The 16,047-nt window shown below is 35.3% G+C and overlaps 1 protein-coding gene across 1 annotated transcript in view; it reads right to left on the bottom strand.

Annotated features, from left to right (window-relative positions):
* Positions 1–15,795: 15,795 nt before the first annotated feature.
* LOC121386002 (fibrinogen C domain-containing protein 1-like) overlaps positions 15,796–16,047 on the bottom strand; it is a 13,914-nt gene continuing 13,662 nt past the window's right edge. The window contains exon 6 of the mRNA XM_041516796.1: positions 15,796–16,047. This exon is cut by the window's right edge and continues 377 nt beyond it. The gene's annotated coding sequence lies outside the window, so the exon portion shown is untranslated.

Raw genomic sequence — 16,047 nt, 5'->3', positions numbered from 1 at the left:
TTTTGAAAATTCCATGTAGATTTTAAACAATGTGTACTTCTTTTCTGTCTCACACGCACCGAATCCGATTCTATTTCATATAAAGAAGGGGGAAAAAACGCGAAAAACAAGCACTATAAAAAACAAACCAAAAACAAAAAAAACAAACAAAAAACCTGGAATCCTCTCGGACGATCGATCCCACAGTGCCCGATCTCAAAGAATCTCAAAGAATAGCACGTCATTGAACACAAGGCAATCTGGACGATCAATTACACAATTGATTATTGATTAATCGATTCGCGTGTTTACAAAAACGTGAAATGCAAACGGATCAATCTGCAGTGAGTGCATGCAATATTAATTTAACTAAGTGGTGAAGATTTTTTGGTGTGCACTTTCCCTTCAGTAAAATGCGTTAACCGGGGGGAAAAAATCCATTCATTTAATAAAGAAGTGATTTTTTGTCGGATGCAAATTGTCTTCAAGGAAATGCATTTATCAGGAATCGGAGGGGGGGGGGGGAGTGTACATCCCTTTGTGAGATGTATGAAGTATGTCAAACTCATGTACGACTTCACGGTCTATTTACTCCCCTAGTTCCATGGCTGAGTGTAAACATTTTAATACATAATAGGTCATTATCGAATTCTGTGATTGAGTATAAACATTTTAATACATAATGGGCCATTGTTGAGTATCTTCAGGTGCAAAGTTTTAAAAGTGCACGTACAATACTAAACACAAATCCTTCCTTACATTTTGTATGAAAGAGGAAAGAAGAAGAAAGGAAACGATAGTATAACGAGAGCCGTATATACACACAAATTGCAAGCCTTTATAAAGGCTAAACCGAGTCTCCCATGGGTTGCCCTGCCAACCGGTCATGTCCTTTTAAGGACAGATCCGAAACAACCACAGCTGATCAAGCTCTTTTAAGGTCTCAATTCGGGGCAACCAATTGAGACACTCAACGACGGCCATCAATAGGCTAGGTTCCGATAACGACTACTTTCTCGGCATACTAAGTTACAAAACAACGTAGCTCCCTTTTTTACCTTTCGGTGAACCGTTCCAAAATTAGACGAAATCCCATCATGAAAATTGCGCCACGTTTCCTTTTCGATGCATTTCTACGGGATATTCAAATTCAATAGCATCAAACCTACCCCAGCTCGCTACCGAACCCAGTCTGGCTGTTTGTGCTCCCTTGCACTTGCCAGCGCATGAGGTCCTATATCACACCCACTCCACCATTTTTCCTGTCCTGGAAGGAGAAGCCGGCCCAAGCCGGCACCTGCGCCCATGGCAGAAGGCATGTGCTGTAACAGTTTGATCTGAATGTGTACATAAAACCCTATGACCTGACCTGACATTTTGTAACAAGAACAGAATTTATTAACACTTTGGCCGTGGCACAACGATACATATATATATATATATATATATATATATATATATATATATAGATAGATAGATAGATAGATAGATATACAGAGAGAGAGAGAGAGAGAGAGAGAGAGAGAGAGAGAGAGAGAGAGAGAGAGAGAGAGAGAGAGAGAGAGAGAGATATGGTAAGTTTTGTTCTGTCTTTAAACATAACAAATCCTTTTCTGATAATGGATGCTGGGGTCAAATCGTGCTTCTGATTCCAAATGCTCACTGTAAGATAGCATTGGATAAACGCCCCATACAACAAACCAGCACACAGTAGTGCTGTGACCAAAGGATAACGTCCTTGAACTTTATTTCTATGTAACAATAACACAATGTGCTCTTTATTTAAAAATAAATAATTCAATCTTATAACTCTCACTCTCTGTGGGCGTGGGAGTGTGCGAGGGTGTCATTTCTGATTGACACAATTATCATAACTTACCAACCAGCCTCCATCGTTTAACGTCACTTCACAATAAACGTTGATTCGAATGAATGAATGAATGAATGAATGTTTAACGACACCTCAGCACGAAAAATACATCGGCTATTGGGTGTCAAACTATGGTAATGCAAATAAATAAAGTGATGATCAACATCAACATAAAAATTCAAGGTTTAAACAAAAACAGTGTAAAGAACTGTGCAAAATACAAATACAAATATCACAGAATTTTACGGACACCGAATTTTACTCTAAACTTCAATTTGTGCTGTATTGGCCATTCTCAAAGAGAATGTTACACCCCTGCACCACGGTGAGGTTACAGCACGCGCAGGGGACGTTGATTGGAGCACCGTTGTCACGTGGGACAATCTGATACACGCCACTTGTCTCGCCGTTCATCATTACGTCATAGCAGTCTGACTGGACTTTAGGGGCGACTTCTGAAATGTAGATGATCGGTCTATTTAAATATTTGATACTATTACATTGGGTAGAATAAGCGTGTTTACTTATTTACGTTCATAGGAAACGCTATGAAACACGAACACAAAAACATACACAATAAAAATAAAATAATAATAAAAATAACCAAAACACACACACACACACACACACACACACACACACACACATTGCGTTTACACATTTAACACGAGTCGTATACTCTGTTCGTACATATTACATTATATATTGATTACACTTTTTGTTTTGTTTCTTTCATAATACATTACACATAAGTTACATACATTATAATATGATATAACACATCAAAATAGTATTGTCTCATCTATGTTAAACATTAGTTATATACAATGTTATTATCCCACATTATGTATTAAACATTACGTATATAAACTGCTATTATTATTTCAAGTCATATATTAACCATACACATATATACGTCAGAAAATATATTATACGTTGTTTTATCTCACATGTACTAAACGTTAGCATAAAATCTCACGTTACATTTTAATTATAATCACTATTATAATAGCTCATTATTCGTTAAACATTAGCTATATACATTTAGTATTATCTCACATATGTTGAACCTTGCTTATATACATAGTTATTAACTCACATAATGCATTTAACGTTAGTTATATACACTATTATCTCACAAAATGTTTTGTGCTGAGGTGTCGTTAAACGTTCATTCATTCATTCTCACACAATGCATTAAACAATCAATAGTCATATACATTGTTATAATCTCGCATAATATATTAAACATTAGTTGTATACATTGCTATTATCTTCCATAATGTATTAAAGGGACAGATCCTAGTTTCAACCCGTAACAATTAACACTACGTTGTAAGAAATTTGGATAAAGTTACAATTGAGTGAAGCATGAGTCTGTGACTTTGAAATGGTGAAATACTCTCTGAAACTGACTCAAAATATGAGAAATGTCTTTTGTGGTATTAAAAACACCAGAATGACCAAAAACACTTGGAATGTACGGAAATTGATACTCTAAACCATAAAATCTAAGTAAAATATGATTTCAGCTACACAAACAAACGGCTATAATAGTCAAAGATATGCCTTAGTGGTTAAAAACTAGGGTATAACCCTTTAAGGTATACACCTTATTATCTCACATACTTTATTAATCATTATATTAATATGCATATACATTAAACTAAGTCATAATCATTGATCGTATCTCAATGTATTAAACAGTATTTACATGCATTGCCATTATATCACACAATATATTAAACATTAGTCCTATATGTTGGTATCATATCACATTATATATTCAACATTAGATATATGCATTATTACCTTGCATAATGTTTTGGATTAAGTTATATACATTAGTATGTATCTTAATACATTAAACATTAGTTTCAAACTTTATTATCTCACAAAATGCATTAAACATTAGTTAGATACATTGTTATTATAATACAATATACATTATTATTGTATATGATATATTAAAGGGATATTCCTGAGTTTGCTGCATTGTAAGTTGTTTTCAACTAATAACATATACCTACGATTAAACTTACATATTATCAGTGTCTGTATAATCAATGTGTTTCTGGTCATCTTAATATTTGTAAGAAGCCCGAACTGGATTTTGTCTTCAAATAATTTCGTACGTACGAAAACAACAACATATTTTAGGAAATAAAATATAATTTAACCTAGTACAAATATTATAATGATCAGAAACACGTTTAATGTACAGCCACTACTATTTTATGCAGAAAAATATATTTGATATGTAACTACAGTCGTTAAAAAGTATCTTTTAGTCGATAACATCTTTAAAATTGCATGAAACTCAGGAACTTCTCTTTAATAATCAAAATGGGTATGCTAGTCGTAAAAATGTTACACTGACAGCAAACTCCGGACAGTCCCTTTAACCATTTGTAAAACAATCTGTTCACTTACCGTAAAGCAGAAGTCCAACTTGCTCTACAAACGAATACGAAAGAAAGACATGTTTTATTTAACGACGCACTCAACACGTTTTATTTACGGTTATATGGCGTCAGACATATGGTTAAGGACCACACAGATTCTAAGAGAAAACCCGCTGTCGCCACTACATGGGCTACTCTTCCGATTAGCAGCAAGGGATCTTTTATTTGCGCTTCCCACAGGCAGGATAGCACAAACCATGGCCTTTGTTAAACCAGTTATGGATAACTGGTCGGTGCAAGTGGTTTACACCTACCCATTGAGCCTTGCGGAGCACTCACTCAGGGTTTGGAGTCAGTATCTGGATTAAAAATCCCATGCCTCGACTGGGATCCGAACCCAGTACCTACCAGCCTGTAGACCGATGGCCTGCCACGACGCCACCGAGGCCGGTAAACAAATACGAATACAAACTGACGTTGTACACAAAACATAGGCCGTCATCTTCGTTGTATGAGTATCCTTTGCATTCGACGTCACGGTAGCAGACTCTAGCACATTCCAATATGTTGTTAACGTTGCTTTCAGTCGCTGGAATTCCGTTTGGCTTCAAGTTGGCATAGAGTGGTGAAAGTCGACCTATTTTGTTAACACTGGACACTAGTTTAATGGGCGTCTTAGCTCAGAACAGGGGAGATAATAAAACAGGTGGCACGTCACTCGTCAGGGTCCAACAAACTCGGACAATAGCTGTATTTCTATCGTTCCTACACAGGGCGGTCTAGTATTTTATATACTTAGATATGGTGGAAAACACATTAACAGTAAAGGCAATACATATATATTTTGTATATAAAGAAAATATATGTATATTTTGGATAATACTCGAAAGAAAAGAAGAATATATATTTAACGTGTGCGTGTGCGTATTAAAAAATATATATAGTGATGACGGCTCTGTACATGACGTGCCTACACAGCACGGTTCTGCACAGGACGGTCTATAGTATACACTGCAGTGAATGGTTACCAGTTGTTACCAGTTGACGTTTGTCTACACGTGTACTCAGATATGAGGGTGGACGTCAGTAATAATAAAGAACGTATATGTATATTGTGGATAATAATCAATAAAATATATAAGTGCATATGTATTGTCAACGTCCCTAACTGCTTTATGCTTCAATTTCCGTTCACTTTGTTTTTTCGTGCACGGTTCGCGCAATCAACATCCGATTTGTTGTCATCGGCATATCGTTTATTTATGAGGGTTTTCGTCACAGTTCAGGAACATTTTTATAAACAATAAAGTTGAGAAAAGTAAGTATCTAAATACAAAACTTTACAAACCCCTAAAACTATTAATTTTACTAAGTCGTTTTTATTTATTCCTTAAAATTACCGATATCGGATCCACATGACTCGTAGAAATTGACTTAAAATTGAGAAAGACGAATTAACTTTCGGTGCGTGTCACATGACCTCACACGTGCCAGATCAACGAGGCCAAAGAATTAAATTTTCATGATTTTTAGGACCCCTGTTGTTAGAATTCGTTTTCAATTATTATATTCGATCTGCAAAAGGTATGCTACATTGTGTGCCTCTGTTGTAGTGAATAGTATTCATAATACATTCATAACAGTTGTAAATAATTTGAGTATATAAATTTGGTTAATTTAGCAACAATTCTTTAAAACAATTATATTTTACAAAATATGCGCAGGTATGGACGTAATGCGTATCAGTATTGACATCAAGTGTGAGCGATGTGTGTTTATAAAACGCGGACAGGGCCAGAACGCTTGACAAATTGATTTTTTTCTTTAAAAAATTTGAATAAATTAAGTGTTCGGCAACTGCATAATTAAGAAACATATATTTTTTTCATGTAGTTCTCTTAAAAATGGAAAATGATGAACTGCACATGCGCATTACGGTACTGTTTGCAAACGCATGCGCCTGAACGCAGTTAGAAACGTCGCACTTTTTCCTGTTTACTGTAGGGTGTTTCACTTTTGTTAACTAGAATGGATTTGTTTTACATCCAAATTGTTGATTTTTTACGTTAAATGATTAAAATCTATTTTGTTTCACGTATCGTAGCTGAAAAATGTAGAATAATATTTCCGTAATATCGTGTTCGTGTTTTTGTTGTTAGGTGAACGCAGTTTGGGACATCGATGGTATAACGTGTGCGTGTGTAGTATTTAAAAAAAAGATATATATAGCGATGACGGCTCTATACAGGACGTTCCTACATAGGGCGGTCTAGTATTTTATATACTTAGATATGGTGGAAAAAACATTAACAGTAAAGGGAATAAATATATATTTTGTATATAAAGAAAATATATGTATATTTTGGATAATACTCGAAAAAAAAAATATATATATTTAACGTGTGCGTGTGCGTATTAAAAAATATATATAGTGATGACGGCTCTGTACATGACGTTCCTACACAGCACGGTTCTGCACAGGACGGTCTATAGTATACACTGCAGTGAATGGTTACCAGTTGTTACCAGTTGACGTTTGTCTACACGTGTACTCAGATATGAGGGTGGACGTCAGTAATAATAAAGAACGTATATGTATATTGTGGATAATAATCAATAAAATATATAAGTGCATATGTATCGTCAACGTCCCTAACTGCGTTATGCTTCAATTTCCGTTCACTTTGTTTTTTCGTGCACGGTTCGCGCAATCAACATCCGATGTGTTGTCATCGGCATGTCGTTTATTTATGAGGGTTTTCGTCACAGTTCAGGAACATTTTTATAAACAATAAAGTTGAGAAAAGTAAGTATCTAAATACAAAACTTTACAAACCCCTAAAACCATTAATTTTACTAAGTCGTTTTTATTTATTTCTTAAAATTACCGATATCGGATCCACATGACTCGTAGAAATTGACTTAAAATTGAGAAAGACGAATTAACTTTCGGTGCGTGTCACATGACCTCACACGTGCCAGATCAACGAGGCCAAAGAATTTAATTTTTATGATTTTTAGGACCCCTGTTGTTAGAATTCGTTTTCAATTATTATATTCGATCTGCAAATGGTATGCTACATTTTGTGCCTCTATTGTAGTAAATAGTATTCATAATACATTCATAACAGTTGTAAATAATTTTGAGTATATAAATTTGGTTAATTTAGAAACAATTCTTTAAAACAATTATATTTTACAAAATATGCGCAGGTATGGACGTAATGCGTATCAGTATTGACATCAAGTGTGAGCGATGTGTGTTGATAAAACGCGGACCGGGCCAGAACGCTTGACAAATTGATTTTTTTCTTTAAAAAAATGAATAAATTAAGTGTTCGGCAACTGTGCATAATTAAGAAACATATATTTTTTTTCATGTAGTTGTCTTAAAAATGGAAAATGATGAACTGCACATGCGCATTACGGTACTGTTTGCAAACGCATGCGCCTGAACGCAGTTAGAAACGTCGCACTTTTTCCTGTTTACTGTAGGGTGTTTCACTTTTGTTAACTAGAATGGATTTGTTTTACATCCAAATTGTTGATTTTTTACGTTAAATGATTAAAATCTATTTTGTTTCACGTATCGTAGCTGAAAAATGTAGAATAATATTTCCGTAATATCGTGTTCGTGTTTTTGTTGTTAGGTGAACGTAGTTTGGGACATCGATGGTATAACGTGTGCGTGTGTAGTATTAAAAAAAGATATATATATATAGCGATGACGGCTCTATACAGGACGTTCCTACATAGGGCGATCTAGTATTTTATATACTTAGATATGGTGGAAAAAACATTACCAGTAAAGGGAATAAATATATATTCTGTATAATACTCAATGCGTTCGTGTTGACACTGTATACAAACGTGTGCATGGGTACACGTTGCCGCATAAAAACTCAACTTTGCCACGCAATTTTTAATTTTTTTATGTACTTTTCCCAATTAGATAGACATTAAGAAAAATGCAACAAAACACATTCTGATATTTAAAATATTACTTTACTGTACAAACTGATACGTAATTTCAAGTCACTCAGTTGGTCGCTTATAACCTGAAGCCAGTCAGAGACAAACCAGGTTTCTGGGACCCTGTCGATCGTCGCGCCATCTGGAATAGAGTTATCTCCACCTGTTTCAGCTAAGACGCTTATTGTCATCACCATGGATAATACAACACGAAACAACATTATTGTTTTAATATTAATAGTTTATCAGTGCCAGGTTGCTGTTTTGTTTGTTTGGGTTTTTTTCACTCGAAATGTCTTTTAAATAATAATGAAAACAACTCACAATATATATATATATATATATATATATATATATATATATATATATATATTGTTATAAAATTATTTTTGATATCCCTTCGAAACCAATGTCACTTGCGTTTTGGGCTTTAACAATAATATCCTGTCGATTTCTGTTTTTATCCGCAATGAATATCAGTTTCATTTATATTTTAATTTAATTAATTTTGTTTTCACTATAGTAACTTTCATTTCCTCTGTGTTTCAGAATGGATATTTGTTGAATGAACCATTCTGTTGTAAGCACGTTCTGAATACGTTCTTGCTTTGGTAGCTGTTTGGAAACGACTGCTTGTAATAATCCCTCAAACGTAGACTATATCACGGAACAAATGCGCTATTCTGACATTGTTTGCTTTGTTCTCGTGCTACAAGAAATGGAATCAATGGAACTGAGGAAGTTTTATGCGATTTAGCACTTCGCGACACTTTGAACAACAACAACAACAACAAAAACAAAAACTAACATAGAGTCGTTGATAAATACATTCATATTTATTTTGATTAACGACTAGGGTTAATATCAGAGTAAACATTTAAAACGAAAACATGTCGAAAGACATATTCGTGTCAAAATCGACATTTGTATACATTCTTTGAGTGGGAGAAGCGGGGATGTGAAAACATCTACTTTGAAGAATGGAATGGAATGGAATGGAATATATATTTAACGACACTCCAGCACGAACAATACATTTACAGTGTAAATAAATGTGTACAAATACAAATATCACAGATAGGTATAGTTAAAATTTAGAATAAGAGTCAGTATCACGTAGAGATTGTAGAAAAGTTCTGGATGGAATCGAAATGATTCCAGCACATTTCGTTGTCCAAATATATCTTTTCTAGTTTCTTTCAGATGCTTACAATCTACCAAAATGTGGCGTACCGTTGAGATACATTGACAGTGCTCACGTCGAGGTGGAGGATCCTTCTTCAAAATAAATGAATGGGTCAAGTATGTACCGATACTTTTAAGGTATATGCACATTGTAGAAATTGTGAACAGTCAGTTAGTAACAGTTACATCCTTTCATTTTAACTTAATTTTCGTGTTTATATTCAATTAATATTCAAGCACGCTTTCTTGCACACACGCCTTAAGCTATATCTGGGCTATCTGTGCGGGTCAATGGACTCATGATTGTTAGTGATTTCTCTATGCAAATATCAAAAATAATTTCGTCTATCAGGGAGCGGAACGTAGCCCAGTGGTACAGCGCTTACTCGATGCGCGGTCGGACTAGGATCGATCCCCGTCGGTGGGCCCATTGGGCTATTTCTCGTTCCAGCCAGTGCACCACGACTGGCATATCAAAGTTCGTGGTATGTGTTACCCTGTCTGTGGGATGGTGCATATAAAAGATGCCTTGCTGCTAATCGAAAAGAGTAGCCCATGAAGTGGCGACAGCGGGTTTCCTCTCCCAATATATATGTGGTCCTTAACCATATGCCTGACGCCATATAACCGTAAATAAAATGTGTTGAGTGCGTCGTTAAATAAAACATTTCCTTCGTCCTTCCTTCCAGGGACTGTTGAGAGCATTCAATAAGTCTTATAGTAGACATTTGGAGGTTATACGTAGGACAATAAGAAGATGGAGATTCATGGAATTAACCGCTATTTTGACAAATGCCTATTCGACTGTACATTTAATATTAGTATATGAACAGAAACTTTGCTTGAGTATTAGGTGTTAAACGTACAAAGTTTTCTCTGCAGCATGCCACCAAGATTAAATCATTACCAAAACATCCAACTCATCAAGCTGTGTTTGATAACAAATATATGAAGTTGTTTGATGCAAGGCCAAATGGTATTCGTACATTTGGTCTCCGCATTCAGCGACAGGCTGGTAGGTACTGGGTTCGGATCCCAGTCGAGGCATGGGATTTTTAATCCAGATACCAACTCCAAACCCTGAGTGAGTGCTCCGCAAGGCTCAATGGGTAGGTGTAAACCACTTGCACCAACCAGTGATCCATAACTAGTTCAACAAAGGCCATGGTTTGTGCTATCCTGCCTGTGGGAAGCGCAAATAAAAGATCCCTTGCTGCTAATCGGAAGAGTAGCCCATGTAGTGGCGACAGTGGGTTTCCTCTCAAAATCTGTGGGGTCCTTAACCATATGTCTGACGCCATATAACCGTAAATAAAATGTGTTGAGTGCGTCGTTAAATAAAACATTTCTTTCTTTCGCATTCAGCGGTTTTGTCTATTTCCAACATTCCTTTAGCAGACACTTTGGAATCTCCTTCATATTTTGTTTTACCACCTTGGTGTATTATACCACCTAAAATTATGTCTCATCTTTCGCATCTAAGAAAGATCGTACAGATGATGGATGATGTGTACAAACAATTTGTCATGTAAATTAAAAACAAAAACCGAAATTACATTTCTGTCAGTACAGACGTATCACGGAACAGTTTTGTCCATCAGACACAATCCTTTCCACGAGACTGCCTGACCTGGCATCAGTTTGTAGTGCTGAAGTTTGGGCAGTTATTAAAGCCTTGGAGGAAATCAAGGATTCGATTGCATCATAATGTATTATTTTCATAGATTCACTTTCGTGTCTTCAATGTTTACGCAATATGAAGCTGGACCATCCTTTAATTGGGATGGTGATACGGTCATTTGAGGAGACTGTAATGAGTTATCAGCGACTACAGTGGCGTAGGCTGGAAGTGTGTGTGTGTGTGTGTGGGGGGGGGGGGGGGTCTGAAGCAAATGGTCCGCTTTCAGAACTACAACATACAGGTTTATACATATGGAGTTTCTGGTGGTGCAAAAACAAAATGGAAAAAGGATCCACTTGGTTCATATTCGAACCGCCCTCCCGGTCCAGATCACGCTACGCTCCTGGACTAAATTTACATACCGAATGCAATTTCTTGTCGGAAATGTTTAACATATTTTAGATGTATGTATTTTAAAATGGTAAATGTTTTGAGCCAATTTCTGAGGAGACTGTTTTGCAAAACCCCTGCGCATGCTGTAACCTCACCGTGGTGCAGCATTCTCTTTGACAATGACCAATACAGCACAAAATTTTAATTTTGTGTAAAAGTCAGTATCTATCTGTGATATTTGTATTTTTGCAGTTCTTTACACTGTTTTTATTTAAATCTTGAATGTTTGTATTGATGTTGATCATCACTTTATTTGTTTGCTTTACCATAGTTTGACACCCAATAGCCGATGTATTTTTTCGTGCTGGGGTGTCGTTAAACATTCATTCATTCATTCTTTTGCAAAACATATACAAGTCATTTTATGCACAGTAGGCTGTACGGAGTCAGCTGTTTTTGTTGTAAATATAGGTTGGTCATTTACATTTTGTTGTTGTATGTTTAGAATAAGAACCCACTATACGTCCACTGCCACACAAACTGATTGTTTTTTCACGTTCCAACCAGTGTACCACAACTGGTCACAGGGCGTGGTATGTGCTTTCTTGTCTGTGGGAAAGTGCATATGAAAGATCCCTTGGTGCATTAAGAAAAAAGCTAGTGGGTTTCACCTGATGACTACGAGTCATAATTACCATGTTTGACATCCAATAGCCGATTATTAATTAATCAATATGCTCAAGTGGTGTCCGTTAAACGAAACAAACAAACAAAATCAACTTACAATGGCCTGGGTTTCATGATAATAGAAGCGCATTTCTATTTATATTGTGCATAACGTATGTTTTGGTTTATATTATTGATGTCCTCTTCAAATATTACAATATTATCATTTATTAACATTAGGTTCACTTTGTCCAGATTTTAAATTTCGTTAAATTTTTTTGGAGATTTACAAACTTATACATTCTTGTAAATTAAACAGAATAACCAACCAGAAAACAGAAGTCATTTTCCCAAATGCAAATATTGTGGCCATCTTGGAGTTGTTAAAATAGTGACCTCAAAATTAGGATTTTCCGATATCTCAGCAAATACATACGGATTCAATATGTTAACAACATCAAGCATATAGAAAACGAAAGATTTTGAAAATGCATATGTTCGTTCTCCGCAAGACAGGAGGACAGCCACTCTATTATCTAGCCCTACTTTACTTTAAGTTAAACAATTTTACTAAACAATAGTAATAATCAGATATGTCACCTAAAGAGGGAGATAGAGCCTAAAAACACTAACATTGGAGGGTTTGGGGGGGGGGGGGGGGGGGGCTGGATATTCATATTTACAAAATAGATTTAACTGCAACATTAGACAAATATTTTTCACTAGCCGTTAGGCATGACAATAGTAGTTATTTACTAGCCCGACATTGAATATCACTAGCCATGTGAGTGGGGCTACCATAATCTAGAAGCCCTGCCAATACATCCTTCTTGCACCACCACTCCCAGGCTAGTTTACTGAATCAATAGTAGCACAGGACAGAGCTCATTCGAATTAAGACATGCGTCCATGTATCACAGTTATGATATCATGTGATCGCGAAAGGTGAGTATATCCTGCCCCACCGGAGGAACCCGCCATGAGTGTTAACACCACAGCTGTTAAGTCGTCACTTCATCTAAAACGATGAAATTTAAATGTGCAACACTAACACCACAGCTGTTAAGTCGTCACTTCATCTAAAACGATGAAATTTAAATGTGCAATTGTTTCACCAAATAGATGACACGGTATGTATAAGTTAAAAAAAACCACACAACCCCCCCCCCCCCCCCCCAAAAAAAAAAAAACAAAAAAAAACACACCAAACAAACAAAACAACAACAAAAAAACAACAAACAAACCCCCCTCCCCCAAAAAAACAAAAACCCCACCGCACATAATATTGCCACCCTTCACCTTATTTTCAAGTGTCTCAGTTGTTTGATCCGATATTTGACCAATCAGCTGCCATTTGTTACCTTTTTGGCTCATCGCATCTGTCGTACTACATTTCTGTTATTACTGACAACTGCAGTCAGTCTATTTGGTTGAGAAAACAAAACAAAACAAACATGGACAAATTTGTAACTAAAAGCGCCAGAAGTTTATCGAACACTCGATGACCCGTCCCCCCCCCCCCCCCCCCCCCCCCCCACACACACACACATTTAGTAAAGGGAAATCCCAATGTGAGAAGAATCGAGCGTATGATAAAAACAAACAACACAAACAAACACGAACACGCGAATTTCACAAGCTTCAAAAGCTTCAATCTAGTATATGCCGTTCATCACTTGATGAATTATGGAAACCGCCAAACATTACCCACCAGAAAAAAACTCCAAAAAAGTATTCAATAATTAATTTTAATTAAATATCAACATATACTTTAAATAAGAACTCTGGTTTAGAGTAGTAAACTTTAGTGTTAAAGTGGGCGTCAATAAAAACACACACAAAAAACAACGTAATATATTAACAAATACTAAACTGTTTGCGGATGTTCAATGGCTGAATAAACAATTAGTCACAATTTGAAAACTATGTTAAATAACACTTGGTATTGGGTATTGTCATGACAACATAAAAAATTAAGGTTGAAAAGGTATTTTATTTTTATAATTCTAAGGACATTTGTAACGTAGTAAAAAATCCAAAAACAAAAGAACAACACCACAACAGCTGTATTTGATTTTTTATTGCTTATTTAACATATAGGTATATTTGTATCACTGTGAGAAAAGTCATTTTCAATCATTAAAAACTGGACAAGTAATTGTTACTCGGGACAAGTCAATTTAGAAGTGCAGATTTCTGATATTTCAACACCCCTGTGTGTGTGTGTGTGTGTGTGTGTGTGTGTGTGTGTGTGTGTGTGTGTGTGTGTGTGTGTGTGTGTGTTTGTGTGTAATAATAATCATAATAAAAATAATAATAATAGCTAGTTACTGCCTTAAAGGGACATTCCTGAGTTGCTGCATTGTAAGGTGTTTCCGACTAATAAAATATTTCTTCAATTAAACTTAAGTATTAAATATATTTTCTTGTTTAGAATATTAGTGTCTGTATATTCAATGTGTTTCTGGTCGTCTTAATATTTGTAAGAAGCCCAAACTGGATTTTGTCTTTAAATAATTTCGTACGTACGTTTTTTTTTTTTTTTTTTTTTTTTTTGGAGGGTGGGTTAGAAAATAAAGTGACATTTAACCTAGTACAAATATTAGAATGATCAGAAACACGTTTATTATACAGATACTAATATTTTATGCAGAAAAATATATGTAATTATATTCGTTAAAAAGTCTATTAATCGATTACATCTTTAACCTGAGCAGGATAAAACCGATATCTTAAGGCAGTAACCGGTTATTTTATTTATCCTGCGATCCTAGAGGAATAGTCGGAATATTTTTTATTCCATTTTCGTGAATGCAAATCGAGTATCGTGAACTTAGCAAGGCTTTTGTAGTTTGACGTCACACAAGATACATGACATCCTTCTCTGTAAGATGTTAGCTACATTCTGTCACATTGAAATCACGTTTCGAAACTCTCAATTCATAAATAAATATATGTTGTTGTTGTTGTTTTATTCAGATAAAAAATATTTTTATTTGTATGTCTGTACTAAAACAAATGATTTAAAGAGTATGTTTATTGAAAATCTAGTCTGAAATACTCGAGTCGAGTCAGACTTATATCAGGTTACCTCTATTTTCGGTCAGTGATCGAAACCATAGAGTTTTGTCTAGTCATCTTTTATTGCATGACATATATGTGTGCATGCCATTCTGAAACAAAAAGTCGACAAATTAGAATTGAAACAATATGTAGAGCATTAACGGGTGATAATTCCAATTCCAATTACTCATTAGATCAACTAATAAACTAATTGGAACACTCTTAGAAATAGAATAATGGTCAGTTTAATGGTGGAAACTGTATCCAAATACAAACTATTGTAATGAGTACAAGACTGGCCCCTAGTTAAGCTAATTTATTTATGGGTTGTTTTAAAAAACGTTCTACTAAGAATATGTGTTAAAGCGTCGCTGCTACTTTGGCTTTGATATATAGATGCCATATTTTGTTTTATTTAGGACTAGTCTTAACTTGATCAAAATACATTAATTTAGCCTGCTAATCAACAGCACCCGACCATTACATTTACACAGGCATATTCATTAAAGGGACATTCCCGAATTTGCTGCATTGTCAGATGTTTCCGACTAATAAAATATGTCTACGATTAAACTTGCATATTAAATATATTTTCTTGTTTGGAATATCAATGTCTGTACATTCAGTGTGTTTCTGGTCGTCTTAATATTTGTAAAGAGCCCAAACTGGATTATGTTTTCAAATAATTTCGTACGTACGAAAAAATTACATTTTAGGAAATAAATGTCCCTTTAATAGCATTAAAATAGATAATGAGTCTTCTTCAACAACTGTTAATACAAAAACAACAAACACAGTTCACAGCAGCTCCACCAAAAGCTTGTAAAGAGGAATTTCATAAAGTCAAGTTAATAGTACCACCCCCAAAACAGGGTAGAGGTGGGGCCTTGATC

This window comes from Gigantopelta aegis, chromosome 12, assembly GCF_016097555.1.
Source record: "Gigantopelta aegis isolate Gae_Host chromosome 12, Gae_host_genome, whole genome shotgun sequence".
Classification (NCBI taxonomy): domain Eukaryota; kingdom Metazoa; phylum Mollusca; class Gastropoda; order Neomphalida; family Peltospiridae; genus Gigantopelta; species Gigantopelta aegis.
The sequence above is the reverse complement of the archived record's forward strand: the minus strand, read 5'-3'. Positions and strand labels throughout refer to the sequence as shown.